Raw genomic sequence first — 20,134 nt, 5'->3', positions numbered from 1 at the left:
CTTAATGCACCTTCTTTGACTGCTCAGGGCAACACGCATCATGGTCCTCCTCACTCAGAGAACAGATAGCAGAGTGTCCTTTTGCCAACAGGATATTTTATTGAGCACCGATGCTGGGGTAAAGGGGTTGGAAAGCCGGGACATAAGGGTAAAAGTATAGTTTCTTCCCTGGCACAAAATAAGTCTGAGGTCGAGGCTGAGGCTGGATGCCCTGGCTGGGTGGGTATGTTGTCCCCCACCTCTGGCCGACATGGCCCTCAGCACAGGAGGCCGGGTTCCTCTGGTGTCCGTGGCAGATAGGCTGGGGATGGGAGGGGGCTTCAGGAGATCCACTCTGTCTGTGGAGAGCATCCCTTTATCCAAATACTCATTTAGGTTCCCCCAGCTCACTTTGCCCTTCCTCTGCCCCTGAGCAGACCCTGGAGGGAGCAGAAGTGCATTCAAGTCAGCCGAGCAAAGTAGCTGGGCCCAAAGGAAAGCCCCCTGCATGGAACTCGGGCCTGCATCCTGGACCTGGTTCGAATCACTTCCCTTTTGAGGAAGAACGCTGGGGACAGCCCCAATACTGAGAGGCAGGGGGCTATGGAATAAGGAAGCAGAAGGCATGTCCCTGCCCCAGCCCCTTTTTCACTAGAGAGTGCATCGGATGTCCCAGGCCCGAATGCTAGGCACACCTGCAGAGTGTTTCCACTGTTTCCGAGGAAACGCGCAAGGCCCAGGTGGTGGCTCTCTGGACAGTTAACTTCCTTCATGTTTCTCCAGGTAAAGCAGAGGGCCCAGCTGGCAGGCCCTCACCAAGCACAGGGCCCACAGTGGAGCTGGGTGCTGTCAGGATTCTCTCCTTCCGTACCCTCTCAGTGTCCTGGTAATACAGCTGATGACTGTAATTTATAGGTGCAATGCATTCCCAATGGCCAGCTGGGTGGGCAGGAGGCCCAGCTTGAGTCAGCATGGGTGGGTAGACTGGTTATTTAATCACCCGCTTTCCAGCACCATCCGCACACCCACTCTCCTGGAATATATAGAGAGAGCAGGAGCAATCGCCAGGATATATATAGACAGAGCCGAGACACAACTACTATATTTCGAGATCTATCCACTGCAGCTATCTCTGGATCCCTCCCGTGACAAACCTAGAGAGACAGGGATCTAAACTGGGCTTAGGTGGTCTGGGTTCTATTCTTGGCTCTTGACGCTAGTATGCTGTGTCATCCTGGGCAAGTGACTATTCTCCGCTGGGCCTTCATTTCCTCATTTCATTGTACTAGGTAAATCAATATCCAAAACCCGAGGGCTGGAAGGGCCCTGGGAATCCCAGCCTGATCAGGAAGAAGGAAGAACAGGTGGGTTTCCTTGTAATCAGTAATCGCGATGCAGAGAACTCCTTTGCTGGAGGATTTGTGTTAAGGCTGCTGTCAACAAAGCACTCCCCTGATTACTGATTTCTAGGAGGAAAATCAGAAAAGTGGATCTGGGGAAAAAGCTTATAATGAAAACAAACCAGGCAAGTAGCACAGACCATCGCCCCTCTACTCCCACCCCACCCCAGGGCTTGGGGCAGCTCAGGGTATCTGGTCCCAGGGTGCAGATCCTCTCTCCTCTCCACCTTCCCTTTAAGACTTGCTCTTTCTTAAAAACAGCAAGATGTGTCCCCTGACATCATGGGTCCTCCTGGGCTCCTTTGGAAAGGTGAGAAAATCCTGAGGATGTGGCTCGCTTAGGGAAGTTTGGGAGGAGGACAGGAGCCAGGACCAGAACTGGGCTTGAGGCTGCAACCTGGCTCCTGGAGTTGGCTGCCTCACTGGGATTCCTGGGCCCTTGTTTCTGAGGAAAGAGAGTAGAAGAGCCTGATAACTCTGCTCAGGTCTTTGGTCTAAAATGCTCTACTCATCTTCCTACTTCTCCACCAGGGCCTAGTGGAGTCCGCACTGCAGGGTGCACGACTCCGAGCCCTGGAGGCCACCCAGGCTCTGTCCTCGGCACACAGGTCCCTGGCCAGCCCCAAAAGTGGGGAGACATGGAGCAGAGGACTCCTTCCCATTTCAGTGCTCCTCCTGCTGTGGGCCCCCTCCTCCTCCCCCAGAATCCCTCTGCCCCACCAGCAGGTAGCTGGGCAGCCCCTTTGCCAGGGCTGTGGTCTCTGCCCCTCTCTCTGCTTTGTTCCCCTGCCTTTGTCCCTTCACTTGGTAGAATACTCCAGTACCAGCTGGAGGGCTCCCTGGGGAGGTCAAGTCCTGATGAACCTCCTTTTGCAGTTTCTACTTGAGGGAAAAGGGATCTGAATGTTGAAATAGAGTCCAGGAGTCTCAATGAAGCAAGTGGGTCAGCACCTCAGCGCACTCCCCCCTCATCTGTGCTCACGATGGAGACTTCCTCTCCTACCCTGCAGCTCTCCCCTCCAACCTCAACTTTCAGGAGGGGCTAAGGAATGGAAAAACAGGACCCCCTCCCCAAGCAACTCAGGAAAGAATGGAAAGGGAGGTAGATGCTGGACGAAACCCTGCTATCTGACAGTTGGCTGCATCTGACTGCAAGCTGTTGTTCCCTGACTTCTTCCCCATCCTCCTTTCTGGCCTTTACCCAGCTAAGGTCCAAGATGGCCTGGGATGTGGAGTATGGAGGATCCTCTGCCTAGCCAGCCTGTAGGGAGCCAAGTAGAAGAGCTGCCAACCCAGAGAGCATCATCCCCAACCACGAGGAGGTTCCCCAGCCTCCCTGCTGACTCTTTCCCTTGGTCCTCCCTCCACATCTTGTCTCTGTCACATCTGGGTTCTCCAACCCTAGCATCTCCAGAGAAAATGGAGCAGTGGGTCAGTGACTGCTTGAACACACAGAAGAACCAAGATGAAGAAAGGACTCAGCAGGCTAGACACTAAGATGAGGAGAAAGCCAGGGCTCTAGGCTTACAGACCACAAACTCTTGGATGTCTCAGATTTTGGCAATGTCCTCCATCAAAGTAGGCAGCAGTGGGGTTGAAAGGGTTGGAAGGGTAGGAAGGTATTTACAAGTGTTAGGACATGCCAGGAATTCTCTGACAAACGCGAGGCTGATTGCCCCTCCCACCCCTCATTTCCTCACCTCCCAAAGCAGAAGCAGAGTAGCTTTCAGCAAGGCAAACCCCCACCCCAGGTAAAGGGCCAAGGAGAAGTGACCCAGTGAGGAGGGGAGCCCTCCACCCCACCCCAGCTCCCTTACCACCCCGCCTCAGTAATTAAAATATGAATTCACCTTCCCTCCCTGAGCCATTCATCCCTGCGAAGGGAAGCAGCTGCGGCCCAGGAGACCGGATTTGGGGGATTAGCTCAGGAGCTGGAGCAGACACACCAGGAGGAAGAATTAGAAAGGAAGGGAGTAAACTGGGTTTTTCACTCCCTACCTCCTCCCTCTCCCTCGCCTTCCAGCCGCCACCAAGCCTCATACCCCATCCCTTCCCCCAAAGCCTGGCCTCCGTAGATTTCTGGGAACTGTAGTCTCCACGACTGTGTTGATAAACAGGCAGGCCAGGGGTGGGTGGTGGCGCAAACTACAGATCCCAGGACTTCTTCCCAGAGTTGGCAGAGGCCTCTGGTCTGGAAGAAGCCCGAGTTCCCCCTGGAGATTAACTCCTTCTTGGCCTGCTTGAGACGGAGTTCCTCCCTCGGGCTTCCTGAGTGCCCTGGAATCTGCAGCCAAGGTCCTCTTGGCCTTTGGTTGGCTCAGTTCTGCTAGCCCCCTTTGTTTCTGGCTCACCCACCTATGCAGAGTGAGGGGAGGCCCCCCACACCTGTCAACACTACAAAGGCAGCCGCACATTTACCAGTGGTTCTGAGAGGCTTAGGAGCCAAGCATAGGAGCTGGAGGGGTCAGAGATATCTTGAGATGTCCTTATATTCTAGCAAGGTCTTCCAGGTCAGCTTGGCAGAAGCTGGCCCACCCTAAGAGCCATCACAAGCATGACTGGGGGCATCAGCTTGACATGCAACAGCAGCTTGGAACCTGATGGCCCACACGGTCAGTTCCAGAAACACCCGCAGAGGTCAAACTTTAGTGCCAGCCCCTTCTAAAGATGAACAGAGATTTTTTTTCCCCAATAGTCTTTGCATTTAGAAAGGAGTAGAGTTTTAGCAATCAAACTCCATTTCCACGGAAAATGGGACATAGAACCAGAGAGGAGCTTCACTTGAATCTCAGCGTTGTTAAACATGGGCCCACTTTCCCAGGGGAGGCCTTCTGCTGGCTATTTCTGAGGACTGGAAAAGACTTAGATTGTGCAGAATATTTTAGGTTTCAGCTGTCGGCAAGCAGAGAACAGGATAGAGGAAGCCCTCTGATCTGTGAGTCGTCCAGGGAGAGAGGGCGTGAGGCCAGCTTGCCTATTCGATTCAGTTCAACAATTACGTGAAATACATAATTGCAAATCTCCTCCAGGCCTGCCCCACTGGCAGCAGCCAAGAGACAAAGAATAGAAAGGTGCTGTAACTCTATAACCGCAGCATTGCCCCAGGCCCAGGCCCCGCAAGGTGGGACTGTCTCAGGTGAGTTGCTGAGCTGCGGCTTTGCTTTGTCTGCTTGTGGCCCGACTTACTGCTTCCCACTCCGCTTTTCTCCCAGTTCACAATTCCTTTAATTCATTCAACAAACATTTATCCAGCGGCCCCAACTGAGAGCCTTGCCTTGCCGGACCTTTAATCTCTGGAATGGTCATCTGCCCCCTTGGTCCCAGGCCCAGCCCAGTGCTGGGGCCTCCCTAGCAAACGGCAACAGGATTCCAGTTGTAGGAAAGGGCACTGCTCCCGCCTGACTTTCCAACTAGGGGACTGGAAGCTAAGGGAGGCAAATCACGGACTTGGGTGCCATCCGAGCAGGGTCGGGAATAGGATAGGCTCATTCTGGGCCAGGGTAGCTAGAAGGAGAGAGGTGGGGGAAGGTGCTAGCCACCTCTGACCTCTGACCCAGAGGGCAAGTGGAAAACCCTGGTAATTCTCCTCCCTGTTCCGAGCACCATCTAAGCTGGGGCAGGAGGGGAAGTGGCTTGGATCAGCCCCAGCAAAAACCCAGCTGTCTTGAGCTTTCTCTCTGCTTTTCCTATTGTTTTGATTCCCATCCCAACCACTGGAAAAAGAAAACCAGTGACGGACAAAGAGTGATCACAGTTGGGCCCCAGGGCCAATTTGTAGATGTGCATCCAACAGAGACCTGGTGAGAACCCCTAGGGCTAGACCAGCACTTTCTAGTTCTCAAAGTACTTTCCCATGCACTGGCTTGCTGGCACTCCCAGGCTCTAGCGGGGTGTGTGGTAAGAGCACAGATTCAAATCCCAGCTCTGTCCCTACTAGCCATATGAACTTGGGCCACTTTCTTAGTTCCCTGTGTCTCAGATTTTCCGTAAGGAAAGTAGGATAATAATAGTCCCTTTCCAAGGGTTGTTTCCAGAATTAAATGAGTTAGTACAGGCAAAATGGACAGAATCGTGCTTGGTACATAGCAGGCACGAGGTAGATGTTGGCTGAGGAAATTAAGGGCTCAGACATTATAAGTAACTTGCCTTCTGATCTTCAGTACTGGATATAGTACTCAGATTCTTCAGTGGTCTGTCTTAGACTGGGGACTGGAACGGGAGGGGTGGCAAGGGTGCTTCTTCTGCCGCTCTAGCCAGACTGCCTGTCTTATTTCCATCTGTCAGAGTCTTCCAGGATGGCTGGGATGGAGCTAGGCAGATTTAAACTGGGGAGGGGTGCGGGATGACCTGGGAGAGAACTAGCCATGGCAGCCACGTGGGAGGGACCGGGAGAGCAGGTCCTTCAGAGACCCAGGGAGGGAGGGAGAAAATGCCTAGACAGGGTAGTGGACCAGGAGCTAGGGACCCTGGGCTTAAAATAGCAGCCTGTGGGAAGCGGCTGTCTTCCCAGTTTCACTCTGCTCTCCTCTCCCCATGTGGCTAGCCCGAGCTGTCCCATTTCAGCCACCAACAGGTCCAAGGTCTCTAGGGAAAAGGCTAAGGATTCAAGCTGACCACAAAGAAGTGAATTCAGGCTGAGAAGCAGAGGCTGTTCAAGAGGGATTGAGCAAAGGTCCAAGTGCTGCGTGGCCCGACGCTCCTGACTCCAGCCTCCCAAACCCTGAGCACGAGCCAGGCCTCAGTAACTTGGCAATGGGGAATGAACCAATTCAGACCTCAGGACCCCTCATGTCCCCTTCCATCCTCAGAGGAAATCCTCCCTCTGGAATCACCAGTCCAGCCTGATCCCTCCAGTGGCCAAGTCCAGAGGAGGGGAAATGACTCAGCCAAGGTCACACAGCTCCAAACCCTTGGTGACCAGATCCCGTGCATACCCCACCCCCAAGCAGAGCCCCACTTGGTGCCCCCTTCGTGGCTGGCTCCCAGCCTGATCCTGAGGGGTGGTGCAGGTGCTGCAGAAGGAGCAGGCCCCTCACTGTAGCCCATGGCTTTTAGCCCTACATGAGTTTGGAACAGCAATCACATAGGAATGAAAAGCCATAGGCCACAGCAGAGCTGAGGGGGTCCAGCGGCGGGAATCTCAAAAGGACGCAGGGAGCTGAAGGTACCGGGGGCCTCATTCCCCCTCCCACCCACCCACACTGCCACCCTTGAGGTTCTGGGCCCCCAGGTCACATTCTCACCATCCCCCACCACCTGCCCTGGCCCCAGGAGCACTAAAGCCATCTCAGTAATGAGTTTCCAGTTCTTGCCCTACAAAAGCCTCCACACAATAGGCCTCACTCTGGGTATGAGGGGTGGCTTCCTGGCCATAAAGGACCTCCTCCAATCCCCTTAATTAGCCTCCAGCCCCCTGCCCGGGGTTCTTAACTACTCCTTCCCCTAGAGAACAAGGGGGATCTTTTCAATGCTACTGCTGCCAGTGCCCAGGTGGGGTGGGGGGGACCATATTAGGCTTTCTCCTTACAAAGCTTAACCCTTTCCAGTCCAGCTGCAGGAAGCAGAGAGCGAGGGTCTGGGTAAGGGGAAGCAGAGACGAGGGCCTGTCTTTAGAGAGGCAAACAAGTTTCTTGAGTACCTCCAAGGTTGGGAAGTGGCCCACGCTTCCTAGACTAGTCTGGATAGTTACCAACTTACCCATTCTTGTGTGGTTTAGAGGGGAGTGGAACCTCTGTTTTCAGACCTACATGGAGGCAGGAAAAGGGCCAGAACTTGAAATCCCCACCAGCCGAGGGCAGCTAGCTTTGGAGCCATCCCTGGGAGATGCTGTGGGAGGGGTGCTTGGTGCCCCGCTCGCTCATTGGCAGGATACGATGGCTGACACAGGCATCTCCAGCACTAGGGTGAAGAGCTGAGTCGAGGGGAACCAAGGTCTCAGGACCATGGAAAAGATGTTATAAACACAGGGCTGTCTCCTCCTCCCCTCTCCTGGGACAGGTCAGCTGTGGGTGAAGCCCCAGGGAATTCGGATCCCCAAGCCTGGCCTTGACCTCTCTCAGGTACTCCCAACAGAACGGTAAGAGGCTGTAGGCACAGATCAGGTCGCGTCTTGGCCAGAGAACGGCTACAACCTCCACCTCAGCCCTCCTCCCAGCCTCAGAGACAGGCTTGCTGGCTCTCTCTCTGCAGGACCCTGGCTAGCTTCCCACACTCCCCAACAACAGCGCAGCACACGCACGGGCACGCACACACACCGGCACGCACACACACCAGTCTTGCCCAACCTTAAAGGCCAGACTGGACATCCTCCAACTTTCCACCCGAACTTTGGTTCATCAGCCCCAACCCCAGAAGCCTTTGGTTCTTCCCTTCCTCTCCCATGGGCCCCCAAATCCCAGACTCAGGACCTGCAAAAACCATGGGTTTCAAGCAAAATGCCCTCGGTCCCCTCCCAAGGGACACTGGGCCAGGAGCTGGGGTCCCAGGCACCGCTCACCTGGTGGGCCCAGCAAGGCACCCTCTGCCTTGCAGTCTCCCTCACCATTCCCGAAGAGCCACTTCCTGCCTTCCAGGCGGCCACTCACTCCTCCACTTACCCCCAGAAGCTCCACGCCCCAGCAACTGGGGCAGCCTCCTCCCTCTTCCGCCCACTGCCTGGTCTGAGCTGTGTCCAACTCGACTTGACTCACTTGTGAAGACCTGACCCGCCCCTCCCCCAGCCTGGTGGGTGTGGGGGCGGGCTGGACAGAGGGGAGGTCAGGTATTCCTTCAACCCTGACTTGGGCCTGGGTAACAAAGGTCTCATTGAGCCTCTGGCTGTCTGGTCGGTGAAGCACAAACCTCTTGTATCTGCTTGCTTTTGATCTCACTCCCTCTGAACCAGCCATGTATTACTCACATCCCCCTGCCAGGCTATTGGTGTGGAGGGGCTGTTTCGTCCCCTCCTTCCCTTCCCATCGCCTTTCTCTCCTTCCTTCCCCTGCTGCTCCCCTCCAGCTTTTTTATGGTTTGATTTTTGGCAGGAGACCTGAGGCAGCTGCTCAGAGGCCCCTTCTCCTGCCTGACTGGCCCTCCCCACCTCTGCAGCCCTGGTTCCTCTCCTCACCCAGACCCCGCTCTGTGTCCCTCCACAGCCTCTGCTCCCGCACTTGTCTGTCCTTTCTTGAAGATCCTCAAAGCAGCTCAAGTCTGGCCCCTCCACCCACCCTGGCGTGGTCCTTCCCTGGGATGCTGGCTTTCCGGCCCTGGGCACATGAAAGGCTCAGCCCCCGGCCTGCCTGTCAGCCCCAACCCACCTGACAACCCCAACTAAGCTCCAGAAAGGGGCAGTCTCTCTCCAAGGTGTTTCCGGGGCCAGAAGGACAGAGTTGGGGAAGAGGGGGAGAGGACAGCTATCAGGTCTCAGGCAATGGCCTGTCCAGGCCTCCTTGGAATGTGGAGGAAGGGGAGACGGGTCAGCGAGGCTTTATCCTCCCTTCCTCCAATCCCGAGAATCTGCTTTCTAGTGAAAGGCTGCCACTTGGTGAAAACACCTAGGACTCACCCTCCTCAAGCTGGGGCCATCCTACTATTCCACCTCCTCTGTGGCCACCCCCAATCCTCCTGCAGCTCTGCCGGGGGTGAGAATGGGGGCCCAGGCAGCTTGAGGAGGTGTATATACTTTCTGGCTGCCCCGGCCCTGTTCCCCAAGGCGGGCTGCTCTGGAAAGACAATCACCTTTGAGGTCTGAGCTCTCCCCAGAAATGCCAGCAGATGCTAAGAGTTCCCATGATAGCCTGAGGAGAGCCCTGCCAGTCCCCCCATGTGCCACCTGTGGCCGCCTCTCCACCTCCGGGGCTCCCACCCCTCCCTGCCCCACCCCAGGTATTCCATTCAGCTGAGCTGAGGATTTGGGAAATTTCTCCTGCCCTGACAGAGGCCCCATTCTTCCTGCTGCTGGCTCTTATGGTCCCTCATGATTCCACACATTCTTGGGCCTCTAATGAGAAGCCACCCGCCCTTCCTGCCCTGCTCTAGTCAGCACAGCTTGGGCCCAGCCACCTGCCTGTGGCGAGAGTCGGGGGAGGGAGGCAGGGGACTATCAGGAGGGAATAAAAGAAGGTGGGAGACAAAACAGAGGAGGGGAGGAAATGGAACGGAACATAGAGAAATCGTGAAGGAAGAAGAAAGTGATAGCAGGTGGACATGTAATTACACAGAAAAAAGAGAAGAGGACAAAGGAAAAGAACTAATATTTTATTAAATGAAAACTACGTGCCATGCACGTGCTGGGCCCTTCGATAGCACAAACACTATTATGATTATTCTCATTTGGCAGATGAGAAAACTGAGGCTTACAGAGGCTGGGTGGGCATTTTTGCTCTTAGAGCAGAGGGCAGGAGAAGCCTGAGCAACAGAAAAGAGAGAGCACGAAAAGAAAGAATGCTGATGACGAGGAGAGAGGAGGGCTGACATGCAAAACAAGCAGAGCAGGAGGGAGAGCGGGAGGAGAGAGGGAGCATGAGGAGGAAGATGAGGGAGAGGGCTAGCAACCGGCCCAAGGTATCCCTGCCCTCCTGCCACTCTCAGGGCCCTGCGGAGCCATCCGCTCTCCAGTAATGCGTCCATTAATGCTCGCACCTGCTACAGAACCCCGGTCCAGCCTGGGAGCTAAAGCCTGTTTCACCAGGGAATCGGCTGCAGCAACGCCCTTTCAGGGAGCCCCCAGTCCCACTATTGCTTCCAAGGGTACACGGTCACCCTGAATCTTAGCCTACATCTGAGCGTTGGGGTTAGAGGTGGTTCCAGCTAAAGACAAGACAGATTGGGGAGCACGCCTTTGCAAGGAGAGGAGTGCAGAGGGGGCAGGGGTTGTGAGCCCCCACCTTCCACTGGAGAAAGCCACAGAAGGAAGGGGCGAGGGGCACAGATTGGGTTCAGCCTGAGAAGGGACTGAAGAACCAGAACCACTTCTAAAGGAGCCAAGGTGCTCCCTGCCACCAGAGTCAGACACAAAGTGCACGACCACTGCCAGGCCCACAGTAGGTGCTCAACACATTTATTATGCTAGTGTAGACAGGATTATGCTAGTGTAGACAGGATTCTTGCACATGGAAGGAAGCTAGACCAAACCTAAGGTCCCATCAACTCCACTGTAGCTGACTTCTTCTCTCCGAGCTTTTCAGACTTAAGTACATTTGTGGGGGCTTGGAGATCAGCAGCCCTGCCTCTTTGCCCATGATGGCAGGAAACCAGGATCTTCAGAAAATACTAAGTTAGGAAGGCGAGGCTCTTGCTCTCACAACTCCCCACACCCTAACATGGAGATTAAACTGGAAGCGTACACATCATTCTAAGGATGTAGGCTGAATTATATAGGAACGTATTTGTTGAATGAATGAACGGCTGATGAAGCTTAGAAACAAGGGCAAAAGACCTAGGTTCTCCCATTTTTCAGGTTTGGTGTGTGCCTGGAGCTCCTTCATGCCTGTACTCTCTGGGAGCAGGGCACCCGTGCTGGAGCAGGGCACCCGTGCTGGAGCAGGCTGTGGGTCAGAGTGGGGAACACCGTGGCATCTGACTACCCACTGCGGGGGGTGTGGGGCGCTGCTGAAACTTCAGAGGAGCGTCGGGGATTTGATCCTGCTGCCTCTGTCCCAAAGAGGACTCCAGATTTGGAGTTGTAATTGAGATGAGGCAGGTTAGTCCCTCGCCCGGAACTGACCCAGGACAAAGCTAGTTCCAGACAGACCTGCCAGTCTCCTCTACATTGTCCTCCAGACACGAACCAGACCAGTGGTGTGCTTGCTACCAAGAACAGGATGACCACACTGTTTCTGGGCCCTAAGGTAGCCCTTCCCATGGCTCGAACCCCCCGCTGCTCCCGCCTCCTCTACACCAAAGCATGGTCAGTTCAGGTTCCTTCGCCGTCACTGGCTGCAGAGCCTCCAGGAGGAGGGTGCTCTCCGCGGAGCAAGAGAAAGCGCAGAGAGGTCAGACATGAATTTTCTTTTACCCAAAGGCTTTCTCTATTTGTCTGAGGAGCCTCGGTTGTGAGCCTCCCAGGCAAACAAGGAAGCTCCCAGTTTGACAGGGCCCCTGGGACCTTAGGGAAGAGGAAAGAAGGGAGAGCTGGGATAGCCTCAGGCAGTCGAGCCTGAGAGAGGCCAGGGGACAGAAAGAGCAAAGGCAGACCCTCGGGGGGATTTTTACAGTCCTGACACTTTCCTGCCCTTGCATCTGATCTCCCCTAAGCTCCAGGGCTGGGCCGTGGGAGGGAGAACACAGGGAAGTATCACCAGAATCCAGCCTCCCCAAGCACAGGACTGGGCCACAGTTTTGCCTTTCAGAGCAGCCAAGCTGTTAAGGAAAAATACAATAACCAGTCATTCGCAAACTCACACGCATTTCGACCTGAGCAATTCATGAATATCAAAATGTTCCAACGATCTGCTCAGGCTCTATTCCTCCCCCTACTCCTTTCCTCCCATGCCCCGCTCAACCCACATACGGCGATGGTGGCCCAGCCTAAAGAATGACACAGCTGGGCCCTCCCAAGCCCCTATGGAGTACCTCTCAGAGGAGGAGGCAGGCGGAGATGGTGGGTAGGGGAGAAGGTCTGCAGGGGCAGCCACTCATTGAGCAAATGTGCACTGAGCACATACAGTGGGATGGGCACTGTGTGGCAGGCACTGAGAGACAGCACTCGATAAGGTACGGCCTCAAGTGGGCAGTCAGGTGGGAAGACAGGCCCATAGACAAATGATTGCATTCAGAGCAGTCCTACTGCCCTGACCCCTGGCGGCCCCCACTACCCAGAGCTTTCATTTGGGGGTGGGGGGGTTGTTAAACTGAACTTGGTCCTCTCTATTTGAGAGTCCCTCCTTCCTCTTCATGCGTTTAAGAGAGTGGCCTCAGCCAGATATTCCGTGTGTGCGTGTGTGTGTAAGGAGAGATCTTCCTCTTCCTTCTGACTGTGACAGGCCACAATCGGGAGACACTGTCCCCAGCCCTGAGCCTCAGCTGTGTCCTCCTGGAGGATGTAATCAGAGTTTTCATGCCACCAAAACTGCTCCCCCTTCCTTAGAAGCCAATCAATTCAGAGCTTTCTGATCCTGGGGCTCCCATCCCAGCTTCAAAAGAGCCGAATTTCCCTCCAAAGTTAGTCCTCTTGAGTTGGGCTAAGTTGTTCACTGGCAGATGAAGGTACATTGAAATATCACCAGAAAAGAGTAAAATCAAACCTGAGGAGAATTTGTTAATAAGGGCTGAGGGGAGGAAGGCGGGATACTAGTGCTTCTGAAGGATGGCGGCCGAATGTCAGTCCAGAGGGCAGGGTTCTCTCTAGGGCCCCCAGGCGCCCTCTCCTGACCGGCTGGGTAGAGGCAGGGGCTGGCCTACGGTCACTCTGTCATGGACCCTTTCTCAGGAAAGGGAGAGGCTCTCCTGTTCAGAGCTGCCTCCCAGCCCCGCCCTGGCCAGGCCTCCAGCTCCAGCCCCTCTTAGGTGTGCAAGGGCCCTAGGACTGAGGATGGAGGTGGGAGGCTGGCCCAGGGCCAAGAGTTGGTGGTCTTGCCCAGAGAAATGGTTTCTCCCAGTCTCCCATGCTGGAGTCCCCTGAGGACCTCTGCCCCAGGGGTACGGGACACCTCGGCTTCTCGCTTCTTATTGCCAAACACAAGCACAGGTGTCACAAAGTCCTAATACCCGCCTCATTTATAGCCCCTTCCCCATCCCACCTACACCATGGGACAAGGAAAGGGCGGAGACACCCAAAGCGAGTTTCTCTCTGCAGGGGAGTGGGAGACTAGGAACCTCCTGAGCCAGGGCCCTAACTCCCTCTCGCACGCGCCCCCCCCTCCCCCGTCAATCCCACTAGCTGCAAGAACCTTTAAAAGGAACAAAGGCAACAGGGGCCGTGTGGGGGCTTCCCTTTGGCCAACTGGGGGCGGTGGTTGACGCAGCCTGCGGCCGGTCAGCGCCGGCTTTCAGGTGCGCGCCTGAACGGCATTCTGGAGTCCGCTCCTGCCTCAAGGACCTCTCACCGCCCAGGCAAACCTCCCGCGAAGAGGCGAGCCCTCCTCAGCCGCTCCCCGCCCTCATGCTGACCGAGGGGCCCCCCGACTCGCCGCACTTTCTGCCTGTTCTCGCTCAGTACTCACAGTTCGGATGCTGAGCCGTCTTCTCTCTCGCACTCACTTCCTTTGTCTCTTTCTCTCTCCCTCTCTCTCTCCAATCTCTTCTTCCCTCCTTGTCTGAGTCTCTGCAGTAGCTTCCAGTGGAGAAAAATAATTATTCTTCTCAATGGGTTCGCACGGGGCGCACGCACACAAGCGCGCGCGCACACACACACCCCGCCGTGGTACCCAATCAATGCACAAATCTTCGGGGTCCCTTTAACCTCTGCGGATGACTCCGGGAGTTAATTACGAAGCCTATGCATTAAGGTATGAAATGACAACCGATGCGCTGAACTTCAGGGATTTGGCATTAGACAGACTTCGTCTCGCCCATTCCCTCCAGAGCCCCACGAGCCACTTCCACGGCTTCGCGGTGGCCATCGCGAGCTCCTACAGAGGGATCGGGGGGCCGCGAGGCGGCCTCCGCTCGGTGCTGCGTGCCCCGAGACCCCCTCGCGCGCCCCCTGCGGTCAGGGCTGACCCTCCGCGGGCGCTTCCATTTCCCCCACGCCGTAGGCCGGCCCCGACCTCCGCACCCCCAGCGCGGTGCCTGTCTGGGAACAAACTCCGAGCCCAGTGCCTAGAGAAGCTGGCGAGGGCGGGAAGGCGATCTGCCCGCGCGCCCGAGTTCCAGGCAGAGCGAGAAAGACCCGGGACGCTATGCAACTCCCCAGCGGGCCAAGCCGCCTGGCACCTGAGGGTCCTGTCGCCCCCGGCCAGTCCCAGCCCGCACACACATGCACGCATTTGCACACGCGCGCGCACACACATCTGCACACAGACGCTCCCGCGCGCGCTCGCGCCCGCACACACTCAGGGTTGTAACAAAGGAAGAGGAGCCAGGGCTGCCTTACTTTTCTTTCTCTTCTCTCTTTTGCAGCCCCCCGGGCCCGCGCCGGCGTGCCCGCCCGCCCCCACCCCGCCCTCCGCGCCCCGCGACGGCGGCGGGCCGCCCGCATTCCAGAGCAGCGCGTCCGAGAGGCAACTTCGCGCCCGGGCGCCCGCGCCTCGCCGCCCGGCGGGCGGGAGACAAAAGCTGCGGCGCCGCCGGAGGCCGCGCGGCCAAGGTGTGCTCGCTAATTGTCAGGAAATGTGTGTGTGCGCGCCGGGAGCCGGGGGGCGGGGAAGGGGCGGCCGGCTGGAGGGGGAGAGGAGAAGAGGAGACCCACCCCCCGGCCCCGCCACTCGCCCGCGCCGGGCACCCGAACCCGGATTAGAGAATAAATTATCTGCTCTCTTCTCATTGGGCTGTGGCTGAGGCCGCCGTCGGCGGCGCCGGGCTGGGAGCCCGCCTGGCTCTTTGCATTCACCGCACAGCTCCGGCTCGCCTGGCTTCGCGGGGGCCGAGAGCCTGGGGCCTTGGCTCCAGACACCAGAGGACACCAGCCGACTGGCCGCACCGCCCCTCCCCCGCCGCCCGGTTCGGCCTGACCCTTCGCCCCTCCCAATTCTGGTTTGTGTCTTGGGAACGTAGAGACAGGGAAAAAGAAGGCTAGAGGATTGAGAGCTCAGATTCCCTCCCCTTCTCTCTCGTTTCACCCCCTAAGGAGAAGAGCGGGAGTAGCTGGGGTCACTCACCTGAGCCAAGCCCACCTCAGAGAGGCTTTTGAGAGCCCTCGGAGAGGATCCCGTTAGCGACCAAGTTCCCTCCCTTGGGGCTATCTCCTACCCTCCACACAGTAGCAATGACAAAGAGTAGATGACACTAAGGCTCTTTGCTTTCTCCGACCCCATCAGCTCATGCCCAGTCTTATTCCCCATTTCCTGGGCCTTTAAATGGCCCACCTGGAAGACAGCTCGTTAACTGCCTGCTGAGGAAATCTCCTTTGGTTCAACGCAACTCCCGGCCAATTCATTCATTCATTTCATTCATTCATTCAGTAAGTCATACACAGGACCACCCCTACGCCAGGACATGGGCTGGGCACCAGGAATACAAAGGGAAAAGATTCAGATGAGGTAGTCATGCAAAAATTAATTAATTAAATTAAATTAAATTACAACTGTGTGAGGTACAGGCAAGTTTGAACTTAGAGGCAGGAGTAACTAACTTCAGTTATTCATTCAGCAAATGATTTAGCATGTCTTAATGCCAGGCTCTGTGCTGACCATTGAGGATACATGGGTGAGCCGGTGGGCACAGTGCCCACTCCTCTGGAGTGGACAGTCTGTTGGACAAAATGGGCACTGACTGGTGAGATGAGCTAATCGGTAGATGTGAGGAGGTGATGGCGAATAGCAGAGGTTTTACTCTGGGAAATCCAGAAGGCTTCTCTGAATAAATGAGATCTGAGTGGAGGCCGAAAGGATGAAAAAAAGATAGCTAGGTGAAGATGGGCTGGGGAAGGGCGAGGGAAGAGTTCTGGCAGCAGGAACTCATAGAAAGGCGTTCGGCTGCTGGTAACTGGCTTTAGAAGGCAAGTAAACATCCACCTTGCAGAGAGGGAGGTGGACCTAGGAAGGCCCAGGCCCTTGCTGCCTGGGGGAACTAAGAGAACTGCCCAGGGTAATATTTACGGATATAATCCAGGTCCTACAGCCTAATGTTTGAAAGAGGCTCACTTTTGTGTTGTTATCTCCTGTTCCAGGGCAACCCCACACCCCATCCCTAATTTACTTTTAGTCCCTGTCTGTTGCAACAGGACCAACCCTGTGCCTGCTAAAGACAACCCTAAAATAAAGAACAGAGGTGATGATATTCTTGCTTCATCTTATCACTTCCCGGTGGCTCGTTTCATTCTATTTACTTCTTCATTAAGGGATACATGTCCCTCACGTGAGGAAGCTGTCCCTAGGCCCAGCCTAGGCTCCTTTCCACACACTGGGATTGTACGCTCTCCAAGTACTTGTGCATTTATTAACCTACTCTAGATTCTCACAACCCTGTGAATTAAGTTTATTTCCATTGGTCAGATGGGGAAACAGAGTCAGAAAGGAGGAGTGGCCTGCCTAGCGCCTCATACTAACTCCCTAGCAAAGCAGTTTGCAGCTTCCTGCCTTCTCTCTACTAGACTTCAGGTATTTGCCGGCCTCCCCAGCTCATTGGTGAGCCTCATGAAGGTAGGGGCTAAGCCATCCTCTGCCTCCCTGAGAGCCTTCAGCACCTAGGACAGGGCCCTGCACACCCAGGCTCTAGAGCCAACCCTGCTGAGTGGCTGGGGTGGAAAGGAAGGAAATTATTAAATGGCAGAAACTGCATGGCCTTCGAACTTAGACACACCTCAGTTGGAACTGCCACTATTACTAACACATTCTGTACATTTCACTCGGCCTTTCTGAGCTGTAGTTCCTTCATCTTCCAAATGGAATTCACAGTACCCACCCGAGAAGTCTGTCGTGAAGATTAAATGAAGTGATGTGTGTGTGGAATCTCTCTGAAAAAATACGCAAGACATTGGTAACAGCAACTACTGCAGGGAAGGGGACCTGAGTGGTTGGGGCACAGAATTTAAAAACAGAAACTCACTTTTCATGGTTTACCCTCTAGTAGCTGTGACATTATACCATGTTCATGTACTGCCTGTCCAAAATGAATACTGAAATATTATAATGAGATAATAAGTGAAACAACATAACAACAAACAAATAGGGGCATATACATTTGTTGAACTGAATTGAGCTTTGCAGTTTGAAACACCACGATGCGTTATCAAAGAACATCATAAAGTCTCTTTCAGAAATGACTTTGGCTTGAAGGTTTGCACACTGCCCTGCCTACGGTCAGAGGTGAAGATGTCTAACCGGGTGAAATATTTTCCAGCCCAGAAATTCTACAGTTCAAACCTTCCGTTATCGAAGGAAACAGCATCCCAGCAGGCTCGTTTTATTAAGAGACCAAATCCCTAGAAGTAGCATGAGGTGGATGGAGGCGGAACAGAGGTGATGAGAGGAAGGCCATGGGGACCGGGCAGACCTGCAGCAGGGCCCACTCTGTCCAGAGACGATAGGGCAGGAAGGGCTCCTGGACCTGCTTCCTTAGTGTTGGTCTAAGTGAGCGAACTACCTGCCTGCGTGCCCTGTGGCTACCGAGGAAAGCTGAGAGCAGCAGGTGCAGAGCCGAAGGAGGGGAGTGGGCTTTCTCCTGTTACCCTCTAGGTATCGAGGTCCCAGACAGGACAGGGAGGCCATTCATCCGCCAGCACAAAGAGACACTCTCTCAGCCACACAGAGACCAGGCCAAGTCACCTCAGACACTGGGGCATAACAGCAGTGGGAACTTTAGAGGCCTCTTTTAAAAAGCTTTAGACTCTCACATCTAGTAGTATTGAAGGAGGGGCTGAGACAGGAAGCATTTTCTGGGAGATTCTGGGGCAGAAAAGACAGAGATAGTGCCCCTAGCCTCAATGAAACAAAGGAGAGGGCAAACAAGATCAGAAAGGCTAGAAAAATAGGAATCAAAAGAAATGGAAATCATTTATTCTGGAGGAGCAGAAGCTAAGGGAGAAAAGGAAGGGAGGTCAAAGACCGGGGGTGGAATGGCCATCTTTTGGCCTAAAGGAGGATGTGGCTGCTCCTTTTTCTGCTCTGAGTTCCCAGAAAAGGGCCTGGAATAAGAGTGTGGGTTTTTTTTTTTTTTTAGGCTAGAGCAGGGGCTGGGACACAGGGATGTCTTACAGATCCAACCTTGGGCAGGTCTCCACTTTTGCCTACTGTCCACTTTTTTCTAATTAAGGCAGAACACTACTACAGTCCAGTCCCAGATCAGCCTTGAACACAGAAATGACCTTCATCAGAAAGGACAACGGGCAAACTATTTCCATATTAAGCAATGAAAAGTACTTAGCGGTTATCATCACCCACCCACACATTCTGAGACCTGTTGTGTGCAGTGCGCTGGTTTACGGCCTGCTCCTATTAGTTACCGGAGCATCATATCAGAGCATCATTTCATTCATTCTTTTCTTCAGTAGAGTCCTCACACTTGCCAGCTAAATACTTTGGACTGTGTGTAGCTTTAACTAATCACCCACCTTCCTCAATGACAATGTCAGGACATGCCCCATCATGCCTCATATCGCAAATCCGATTCACCCGCATCATCCATAATCCCATAGACTGGAATCCTTAAATCAGCTGCTAATCGAATTTCATCTACTACCTCTCCCCATCCTCCCAAACCTTTCCACTGTATCCTCTGGAACTCAGTCTGCCACCAGCAATGCCCCTCTATCCTTAAACCCTTCACAGTCTTGCTCTACTGACACCTGGCTGTCCCCTGAAGACACTGCCTTCCCAGCAGCACTGCCTATACACAAAGATGAAGGGTGAAGACCCACAGATCTCAGGTTCTGTAGAAGGGCTTCCAAACGACTCCTTCCTTCTGCAAAACTCCAGTGTCTTCGATAGGAATGGGGTTAGACCCCATCACTTGCTACCTTTTTGCTATCTTTTCCACCTGCTCACATGATCATACCCTAAATCTGGTCCTCACCAATATCTGCACCTCTACTAATCTCATTTTCAAGAATCTCAGTCACTGATGCCTTCTATCCTTCCAATTACCTTTCTTCAGCACCCCCATTCAAACTAGTCTTTGATCTCATAGGGACCTAATCCACTGAACCCATTTTCATTGTTCACCATGTCCTGCATGGGACCACATCTCCCCTTCTTCAGCTTAATTCTCATATTTTGTTACTATGATCTCTCTCTTACAAACATCCTCATCTTCTTTGTCTCTCTTCTACTTTGTTGTACTTATCTGGCAAAACCACAATCCAATTTAAACCCAGCTAGCCACCAGCCCAAGAGGCTGAACATTACTGACGAAACCACACAACCATGCTTATTGACTGGTCTCACTCTAAACTTACGACTTTAAATCTCAAAAGAGCATGCAAATTTACCCAGTAAAGCTTCCACATTTTCATGGTGTGTTCGTCTTCCCTTCCTCTCAGAGGACTGTTTCATACTTTGTCTTTCTTCAAACGTCCAGTATCATCCCTCCGTAGGATTCTGCCCCATGCTTCACTGATATAATGCAAGGAAATGCAAACGAATGAGAATTACTACTTCATCTTTCCACCAACCCATCCGCATGATCTTTACTCATATTCTCTGCCATCCATGCACCTATAACAGATGAAAAGGCTTTGTTCTTATCTGGGGCCAGTCCCCCCATTTGTGCACTAAACCCCATCCACTCTTGCTTCTTCATGACTTCGCTCCTTGCAATTCTCCTCTCTCTCCTGAATCATTGGTCTCTCCTTAGGTCATACCCACTAACACGAAAATACGCCTTGACCTCCACATCTTTTTCTAGGTAAGACTCAATGCCTTTGTCATTTTATAGCAAAATTCAAAACAGTTCCCTGTAATGACTCTATACTTCCTTACCTACACTCTCTCCTCGACTCGCTCCAGTTTACTTCTGTCTCCACCATCTGCCGACATCTCTCCTGTCAGTGTCACCGGTAACTTCTCTCTTTTTTAAACAGCCCCCCTCTTACCAAATCCAAAGGCCAACCAAAGCCAGTCTGACTTTACCTATCATCAGTGCTTGACAAAAGCGACTACTCTCTCCTCCTTGAAATACTTTCTTCCCTTGAAACACCTCCCCACCTCTCACCTCACCGTCCACCTAGTCTCTTCTGTCAA

The 20,134-nt window shown here is 54.0% G+C and overlaps 1 protein-coding gene across 3 annotated transcripts in view; it reads right to left on the bottom strand.

Annotated features, from left to right (window-relative positions):
- The window catches only part of LEMD1 (LEM domain containing 1), a 55,393-nt gene extending 40,959 nt beyond the window's left edge, over positions 1-14,434 (bottom strand). For 2 of the 3 annotated variants that reach the window (XR_005657087.1, XM_039881770.1), the window contains exons 1-2: positions 14,392-14,434; positions 13,520-13,629 (exon numbers count right to left, since the gene is read on the bottom strand). The gene's annotated coding sequence lies outside the window, so the exon portion shown is untranslated. Of the gene's footprint in view, positions 1-76; positions 420-13,519; positions 13,630-14,391 lie in introns of those variants that run through there. The other variant, XR_005657086.1, reaches the window with a different exon arrangement.
- Positions 14,435-20,134: the final 5,700 nt, after the last annotated feature.

This window comes from Pteropus medius, unplaced genomic scaffold (assembly GCF_902729225.1).
Source record: "Pteropus medius unplaced genomic scaffold, Ma_sr-lr_union100, whole genome shotgun sequence".
NCBI lineage: Eukaryota > Metazoa > Chordata > Mammalia > Chiroptera > Pteropodidae > Pteropus > Pteropus medius.
The sequence above is the reverse complement of the archived record's forward strand: the minus strand, read 5'-3'. Positions and strand labels throughout refer to the sequence as shown.